We start from the raw sequence: 10485 nt of genomic DNA on the forward strand, positions 1-10485 counted from the left end.
ATTAAAAAAAAAAACATACATCATTGTAAAATCAATACAATCATCACTCCGTTCAGAATCTAAAATAAAAGAACAAATAGCTATTAATATCATACATTGTAATATTTAAATGTGTGAAATAAAAAATTTAATTAAATAAAAACGAGGTACTTAATAATTTTGTTTCTAGTACCTTCCCAATTAGGTATAGTAATTTGTTAAAATAATAATTATTATTTTAGTTTAAAAAATATATTATTAAATTAAGGAAGTTTATAGGTAAAACTAACAAATACTATCGGTAGAATTAATTATACACACAAACATTAATTTAAGAATGGAATATATTGAATAAATAGACAGTTTATTAAATGTATATAAAAAGCATTATTAAATTAACATCGGTTTTTGTTAATTTTATACAACAAATTGAATACATTTAATAAATATTACATCATACAAATTACAAAATATATTTATCGAAATAACCATACTAGTATTTATTATTAACAATATTATTGTTAAATTCAACATAATATTATTCAATATATAAATCCTATAATATTTTCAATTTTGATGCCCATCATATTTATTGTAAACAACATTACTATTTTTTACTGTTATATGAAAAACACAAAATTTAGACAAGTGGTACCTATAGTTTATTTTTTAATTCATAATTTACCTATTAATATTAAAGGCGATTGGTGAAATAGAGAATCGTAATATATTAATGTATTACTTATTATTTACGACTATCAAACTCCTAAAGGTTAGTTCTAAGTAGATAAGTATAATATTTTGTGAATATTTTTTTGTATTTTTCATAATGTAGGTATTTTTTTTTATTTACATATATTTTAAAGCTTCAATAACATAGTCATATAAATTTATTTTTAATAATACACATGTAGTACACATTTTTGAAATTAGGAATAATATATATCACTATATCAGTAATATAAATTAAATAATAGATTATTATTACAATATTTAACAAAATATGTCGTAGTCTTAGAGAATATTCGTGGACAAAGTCATGATTTTTAATAAATTGATTAAAATCCATTATAGATGGTATCTAGAATTAGATATTTTGAATACCTATAATTAATTCAAAATTATTTTATTAATTAATTAGGTACCTATAATATTTTTATCCAAACTTAATTGTTTTCTTCTATACAACAGTTACTTGATCAACTAACTTATTTTATGTAGATAATTTAAAATGTTTTAATTAATAAGTAATTCAAATTGTGATTTCTGTTAGCAGAATGGATTTACATAGTTACATTGAATACAAATAATCAACATTCTGCTGTACCTACTGTACTTTCAAAACTAAGCTAAATTAGTTATTATTAACATAAATATTCTAAATTGATAAATTTAAAAAATAATTATTAAATTAATTATTAAACCTGTTTATATTATTAATATTATCAAAATAATTTGTTTTATAATATGTAAACGAAATATTTCTGAATTACAAGCATTGGTAGGTCATTACAAATTTATACATCTACTAAAATCATCCAGCACATATCAATGTACAGAACAGCAATGTACACAAATATTTCCCAATTTAAGTAATTTCAAAAGACATTTGGCTAGAAAACGTAATATACCTTCACATAAACCTTCTAATACTAATAATATCTTATGTTTAAATACCACTCATAATGATAATATTATAAGGCGAAATGTAACACAAATTGATGAAACATGTGATGGAGCCTCCAAAAAGGATCAGTGTTTACCTAAAGAAAATCATAATTCTTTTAATCTAATTATAGCTATTAATACTGCAGAAATATTTAATAAATGGCAACATTATACTAAACCAATGGGATATAAGTTTGTAAGTTTCTGTTACAAATACAATTTTAAATTTAAATTAATTCAAATCAATAAAATAAAAACAACCAATATACAAAATAAGATACATCAAATTTTTTTAATTTTCTCATCTTTTTTTATTGAATCAGTAGATTTTTCTAGATAAGTTTCTAATATTTTTGTGTTTTTTGATCTCCTGGATGTATTACATGAATTACAATTAAAATTGACTTAATATTCATATAACAGTAGATATTTTTAAGCTAAATACCTAGCAGCCTTCTCTTGTTAATAAATTAGTGATATTAATATTAAGAACAATTTATTACTAATTTTTTTTTAACAATAATAACAACGTCAAAACAATTTTGGTACTTATCCAAGTTTTTTTTTAATTTTGTCATAAGGTTATAGATAATATATAGTAGGTAGGTTTTAGACACAGGCACTAAAGTATCTAATAAATAATAATATTTAATTAAAAATTATTAATAAAATTTGTTTTTTTAAATTTTAGATAGATATTGACTTTCACAAAATATATAGCAGATACAGTTGTTTTATAACAAAATTTGAAGAAGCTTCTTCAAAACTCATTAAGATACTGGATGAACGGATAAAAGATTGTTGAAGTAAAATTATTATAGAAAAATTAAAAAATACACCAAATTTATCCAATTGTAAGTACTCCACAAATTAGAGTTAAAAAAATTATTTAGTTTATTAGTTTATTAGGAACCTAACTACAAATTAAAATATTCAGTCACTTTCAGATGCTCATTATAACAAACATCATAATATATAATGAATGTTATTGAGGGTACTTGTTAAATTATCATGATTTGTTTAAATTTTGGTGACTATACAAATTCACAATTTTATAGATAAAACCAGTATAATATACAGTATTATATAGGTACCTAGGTACTACATAATTAATTAATTAAGATGGAATAATATTTTAAAGTATAAAATAAATACCTACCGAGTAGGTATGCTAATGGTACTATTATTATTCACAATAGTCAGCATTTTATATATTAGATTACATATTATATACCATTCAGCTAATCATTTATTAACTTATTGTATTTTCAGATTCAAAATTTCTGATAATAATGTACTTGTTACACAGTGTGTTAATTCCTACATCGAGGAAAGTAACAAGAGATGAGAATGGAAAAATATATTATATCAAATATGGGATCAAAGATTCTCAAAATTCAATTATTAAAATTACTGAAACAGCATCAGAAATGGAAGCCCTTTTAAAAAAAATGACGCAGAAAGAAGGCCCTATCCAACCATGTATACTAATTGTTGGTACATTATTCGATCCTAAACAAATTTTAATATATATTTTGATATAGTAAAATACATGACTTTTACAATTTTAAAAGCATTTGATGTTTGCTTCATAATTTTTCATGTTTTACAAAAAGTATTTTATAATATTCATACCAAGTATGACAAATCATGTACCTATACTTTTTGGCTAAAGCATACTCATTTGTTACTATTAAAATGTGTTTAAAAATTATAATTTTCAAAAATTATTTTTATAGGTATTTACATTTATTTTATTTTTTAATTTAGTTACATAATATAATAATTTCATAATTTATATTATATTATTTTATATTTTGAATGTAGTTATTTGTATATAATAATATTATAACACAATACCTATTAATGTTTATTTAGATACCAACATTAATATTATATACATATATATATATATATATATATATATACAACTTGTTTGATTTGTATATAATTATTTTTATTTAATATTGTATAACAATTTATCTATCTATACATTTTTATTTATTTATATTATAAATCTTTAATTATACTTATGTAAGAACCAATTATCATTATTATTTTTATAAATAAATTTTTGAATATGTAAATTATTAATAAACAAATTCATTAAAATATAATATTCTTAGTTATTTGTTTACTTTAATTTAATAAAAAATGGTATGTTTGACATTTGTATGTTATATAATGGATTTTGAATTACATATAAGTAGTTTATACAATATACATATTAGAAAGTAAATAGAATATCTACAGAGTCAGACTTCAGGTATTTAGGTGGGTATCTATGAAATATAAATTTAAATAAGTATGTAATCAATTACATTTTTTAATCCATTAATATAATTATAAAATTAGTAGACTGTTTATTAAATTGATAATACTCACTTTTTTAAAATCATAAATATTCTATTGATTCCATTATTAAATATTATTAAACTAAGTATATTATAGTTAAGTTTAATAATAAACATTTTGTTAAAATAATTTAATTTTTGTAAATTCAACAATATATATGTATTAAATTAATAATGAAAAAATTAACAAAATTCTAAGTAATTTAAACAAAATGACAATCAAATATATTATTGATACTGAGATGAAACATGAATTAAACTAAACAAATAAATTATTAAATCAAATAATTTATTAATTCTTATTTTAACAAATATTTCATCTTAGTATCAATAAGCATTTTGTTGACTGAATATTAACAATGATATTATTAATTTAATCTATATTTTTGTTAAACTTACTGGTATTTTTCGTCCAGTGTAATAATTATAATAATAATAGGTACTGACGTATTGTATAAAATAAATAACATTTTTGTATTAATCAAATAAATAATATGTATTGACTTATAAGTAATATATAATTTTCAGCAACACCTACCACTAAGTCCTGCGCACTCCATGAACTCTACATATAAAAAATTAAAAAACGTACTGTAAATCCGGTCTTCTGTTTAGTAACATTTATAATATACTTGACGTACAACAATGATATTATATACCTATCGGATAAGTTTTTGTTGTATATCATAAGCATGACAAAAAATAAAAAGATATTAAATTTTAATTATTTTATTACATTTTTAAAATTTTAAAATTATTTATATTCTAAACAAATTGACAATAAATATTAATTAAAAGAGTTTAATGCAATGTTGACGTATATACGTATGCACGTCCGTAACATTAACATAATAAATTTATGTTCGGACGTAAATATATAGTGATAAACTGATAGCTGTTAATGATAAAACGGATAAATGTTATTATTTAAAATAAATACCGACATTAAAAATTACTAAATATTAAATAATTATTTTAAAGTGTATTTATTTTTTATTGTTCTGTTAGTTTCTGATAATAATCTTCTATCGCCGTCGTTGATTACAGGCGTGTAGTACATTCATTGATATTAAACTCTATTTATCTATGAGTACATTGCTCTTATAATATTAATTATTAACATACGCCGACGCGGAAGGCACCAAGTCTTATCTCAATTAACTATGTTTAATTCTTTCTTATTATTATTCTGTAGTTTTAGGCGTAAAATTTTTAAAACATGAATGTATTGTATTAATTATAAGATTTCAAAGCACGTAGCAATATCGTCATGGTGTACTTGGAGTGTCCTGATAAATTCCAACGCCACTTACAGAGAGTCCAAGCAACTACAGCCGTTACTGCACCTATAACCTGTTGTCAGTTGGTAAATAATAAATATTTACTTATATATTCATAAATCACAATAGGTACATTCACATTTTTACTAAGTACACAATATGAATTTTATTTCCAAATAATTAATCTGCTAAGAAAAATAGTTTTTTAGTCATTGTATATTTTTATATTATATAAAAATATTTTAAGCCACTAAAATATGTAATTTTTGATGGAATTGTTGTTTAAATACTTGATAAATATTATCAATGTTTTCGCATAGTTTTTATTGGATTTGCTTAATAATTTGAACTCATATACATATATGTAATATAATGTATTAATGTGTAATAAACATTATTCATAATTAATATAGTTTTGTGGTCAAAATGATTTAATAAAACCATCCTTTCTACAAATAAATCTGTAATATATATAAATATATACTATACATATCTATTCAAAATACTTCTACCATTCAGGATAAGGTTTTAGGTATGGTTGTGCATTTTTTTTTTTTAAAGGCCTATTAAAGTTTTTATTATACATTCAATCATTTAGTGCATTAACTTACTACCCTTGGTCATTAAAATACTTTTTTGTAATCAGGTAATGTGTGATTTAGAGTTCCAAACATTGTTTTTATATATTTTTATTAGTTAATCCTCAACAATGACATAAACATTAAGTATACATAAATTATTGTTCGTACAAGTTAAATTTTAATTATAACTAAGCTTAAAAGTAAAAATAAAATATTTTGTACTACATTGTTGTACTTATGTCTAAACTTATTATTAATACACCTTAAAAATTAAAGAAGTAAATTTATTTGTTTTTCATTTAAAAATAAATTCCTTTCTCAATTATTAGTTTTAATAAAATGAAATACAATACTAATTTCAACTTGATATTATTAACTTTTAAAGAATTACATTTGCAATGAAAAATTATGTTTTATGTAAAAATCAACATACAATTTATGAAATAAATATAACTAAAATAAAAATATAATAGGCGTAGGTACATAAATCAATAAAGTATGGTATTTATAATATCAAAAAAATAATCAAAAATATAATATTTTTATTTATTTTATTTTTATAATCAAAAAAATAATTGTTCCATGAAAAAAAAACTAAAATTAACATAATAATAATTCAAATAGTGTTGAGCTATTAGTATATAATAATTAGAACCTATCTAATACTTAAACAATGATACTAAATTCATTAGAATATATTTGAAATTAAATCATTAGAAATGTTATGTAAATAATTCAATAAGAAAAACAGTTCTATTTTAGTGAGTACATCAAATACTAGAACACACAAATACATTAAAGTTAATACAATATTTAATAATGTAACAACTTTTTTTTTCATATTAGATTTTAAAATATACAGTTAAACTGTTTTTAGTACTTAGATATACAATCAATTACTAACTAATAATACTTAAATATATAACATAATTATGAGATACAAAAAAAAGTTTTTTTAACATATATCTTATATTTAATCAATCAAGTTTAATATATTCAATCGTCATGAGCCGTTTGAGCTATAGCTTTAACCTTCCGCCTTAGTAGTTTAAACTCATCATTGGAACCTATTCTATATTTGAACAAATGCATTTGTGCAGGACAATCACAAAGTTGTTTAAAATGTCGAAGGCATGCCAGTCTTTTTTGATCACACTTACAAGATACAGCAGATATAAACAAAGTGGTATTACAAATCTTACATTGTCTAAGGTCTTCTTCTTGATGTTCAAATTTAACAAAAAGTGCTTGATTAATACCCCAATCAGAAAGTGCTTTACGACGAACTCGTTCAAACTTGACCATTTCCTTAAGATCAGCATATACTAATGCAGCTGCTTTTGGTGTCAATCCATCACAAGATTTCAGTATTTTAAATAAAAGTTCATCATGGGAAAATACACATACTCGTTTGATAGAAGAATAATAGTTAACACATTCACGACCTATTGAAATCCAATCAGCAGGAGCAAAATTCACAGATTCAGCAAAATTAAATCCTTGATTAAACCCAGCATGATAAGCTCTTGGAAAAGTAACAACAAATTCTCCAGCATTTTGATCAGTTCTATAGACTGGGATATTTGCTTTCATCAATATATTCGGATTCAAAATAGTAACCAACTGATGTAAGAGATCTGGCTGCGAATGAAATAATTCTGGTGCTGTCTCCTTCATAACTTCTTCAAAGGCTTCAGCAGAGGCTCCTGGAATTCCATACCATGTTTTAGGTTCACCCCAATGTGAATAATTGATCGAGTAGCTCCAATGATCTTCGTTATGCCAACAAAATGTTGAAAAACACATACCAACATACATCCATGGAACTTTTAAACCAGATAAATCTGCATTAATAAACCTAAAAACTGAGTCTTTAAGTATTGGTAAATTATTTAAATTCCAATGATCTTCTACGTATGACTTGTAAAAAGTATTATCTTCGTTTCCGTTTAGAGCAAGACCTGTAGGGAATCCTGATCCATGATCGATAGTATGTATGTCAGCACCATATTCTGCTTTTACTGTGGAATCAATAGATGAAACAATTTTCCAATATTCCTGTTCAACTTTGTCTGTAGGTACAAGATGAACTGGCATATTAAAATATTTAGATTTAAATTTGTCTGCCATTTCTCCAAATTGTTGAAGTGTGTATTGACGCTGAGCTGGTTCAAATCCAAAAGCATCGCTAGGTTTGTTTAATTCATTGATTACACATTTATCACATCTCCATGTACCCTTTGGAACAGTAGTTAATGGTATGATTAAACATTTCATGTGGAAACTTGAATCACATTCATCACAAATTAAAATAGTTTTTTCAGATTTGTCTCTTCCACATTTTTGACAACAATATTTTTCTGTATAATTTACAGCAGGTTTACTTCTTGTAGACTTTCTTGACTTTAAATGTCCTATTTTACACTTAGTGTAATCATCAGAATCGTTATCATCATCGGGGTTAAGTTTGATTTTTTTAGTAGTTAAATTTGAAACACAAGAATTTTCTTCTTTAATATTTAGAACATTCCTCTTTTTTGCAATTGGTTTGTTATAAATTTCATCTTTAGTGGTAGCATAAAAAAATGAAAATGGATGAAGCCATTTTTGATAATGACTTTTTAAAACTGTACTAGAAGATTTTTTACAAACATAACCCATACGACTAGCCACTTTTTCCCATTTTTTCATTGAACATACTTCACCAAAACCTCCTTCAAATTCTACAATTTTATAAAGAGAATATAAATCTACAACTCTTTATTCTAATACTGGTAGTTTAAAACTGATGCCTTGTAAATGCCAATATTTGGCAATTTTTTCCAAGAAATTGAGTTTAACTCTAGTAATTGCATCTTGTTCATTTAATTTTTGAATTGTGGGTGTAAATTTAAATTTATCAACATCAATAGAAAATGGAGGCTTCCAATTAGGCGGAGGTCTAATTTTACAGATGCCATGTTTTTGTGCTACACTTCTAATTTTAGATATATATTGCAACGGATCTTTAAATTCTTCTGCAGTAGGTTCAAAAACTGGAGCTTCCGGAGGAACGTTGAAAATGAATTTTCCGTTTTCCATAAGACTGACAGGATCAATAAATTTTCCTTCAGGACATTCTTTTTGGTTTGGTTCATCAATTTCAATTTCACACGTTATTTCTCTTTTCACACTCATTTTAATAAAATACTAATTTCCCACTATGATGTATATGTAATATTATATACATACATATATAAATTAATATATTTAAAAAAATTATAATTACTTACGTAAACAGAGATAAAAACACGTTCAATAAAAATTTAAAAATTGATCGAAAAAAGTATCGTAACTGCAACACACTGATTTTCGAAAATTATAATTTTAAAATCCACGTTGTATTGTCGATAGCCAAGGTTTGCGTTTCGAACGACGGACGACTATCCCGCACCACGTACGAAGCGTTACTAAGGGTGGTGTGGACTAGCTACTATCTCAATAAAAAACATGAGGTGGGGTTTGGTTCTCCGGCCAACATAATTTTGATAACATGATATCATAACCTCAAATATTCTCCAATACTAACATGATTTGGTGTTGGAGGTATGTGGTTCTAAAAAGTAAACAAATTTGTCATGTTATTTGTCGAAACTTGAATGCTCATTTTTAAGAATTATAACGCTTAAAAAGAAAAACATTGAAATCAAGGTTATCTAAATCCAACAATATTATAATGCTCAATTATTTTACTTCTGTCCATGGCTAAATAACTAGGTATGATCGTAACTTTGTGATACGGAGGTGTCATGGCCGCCACTGGCAGTGATAGATACGACGTATACCGACCAACGTTGTACGGTGATAAAAATCACAGCCAGTTATGATTTCTTTCCATGCCAAATCGTGCATAGTACATGAAAAATAATACGTGCGCAGCCCAGAACGCATATGCGTCTTAATGAGATCATACCTAGTTATTTAGCCATGCTTCTGTCATTATTACAGACCCCACAGACTTAAATCTGATAACGGTATAGAGAGAAAATTAACTACCATAACTTAAAAAGTAATTGTATACTGTTTAGTCGTATTTAGTTTTTTGTTGTTTTGACATTAATATTTAAAATATTATGTTTTATTATTGAAATGTGAAATAAATGATTTTTTTTATTACAATTATTCAAAAACATAACTTGCTGTACTTTGATCAATTTTTATTCAATTTTAATATATTTTTTTTTTTTTTTTGAAATATTTTGAAAAATATGTTCAACAAAATGGCTATCATTATATAATTTGTCATATGGTAGGTTAGGTTGAGTAGCTAGGAATATAGAGACAATATATGCAGGTGTATTGTGTGTTCTATGTATTGTTCAGAAAGAACAGGGATCATTAAATGTTTTTAATTTTGATTAAAAATAATAATAAAAATTGCATAAATATTTATAATTTTTTATTACAGGACAATTCAGAAAACAGTTTTGTACAAGTCATGGTTCACAGGATTAAAAATCTTACAATTTGTTCGTTCATAGAGCTTAAGTTAAATGAAGTCTTTCTGTTTGTATTTATTTTTTTGTACATTTATACTAATTAAAATTATATTAACAACACAAACTTTCTTGCTAGAAATTATAT

The 10485-nt window shown here is 23.9% G+C and overlaps 1 pseudogene; it reads right to left on the reverse strand.

Moving 5' to 3' along the window:
* Positions 1 to 6858: 6858 nt before the first annotated feature.
* LOC126551817 (lysine-specific demethylase lid-like) lies at positions 6859 to 9060 on the reverse strand (annotated as a pseudogene).
* Positions 9061 to 10485: the final 1425 nt, after the last annotated feature.

The sequence above is a fragment of the Aphis gossypii genome, chromosome X (genome assembly GCF_020184175.1).
Source record: "Aphis gossypii isolate Hap1 chromosome X, ASM2018417v2, whole genome shotgun sequence".
Taxonomy (NCBI): domain Eukaryota; kingdom Metazoa; phylum Arthropoda; class Insecta; order Hemiptera; family Aphididae; genus Aphis; species Aphis gossypii.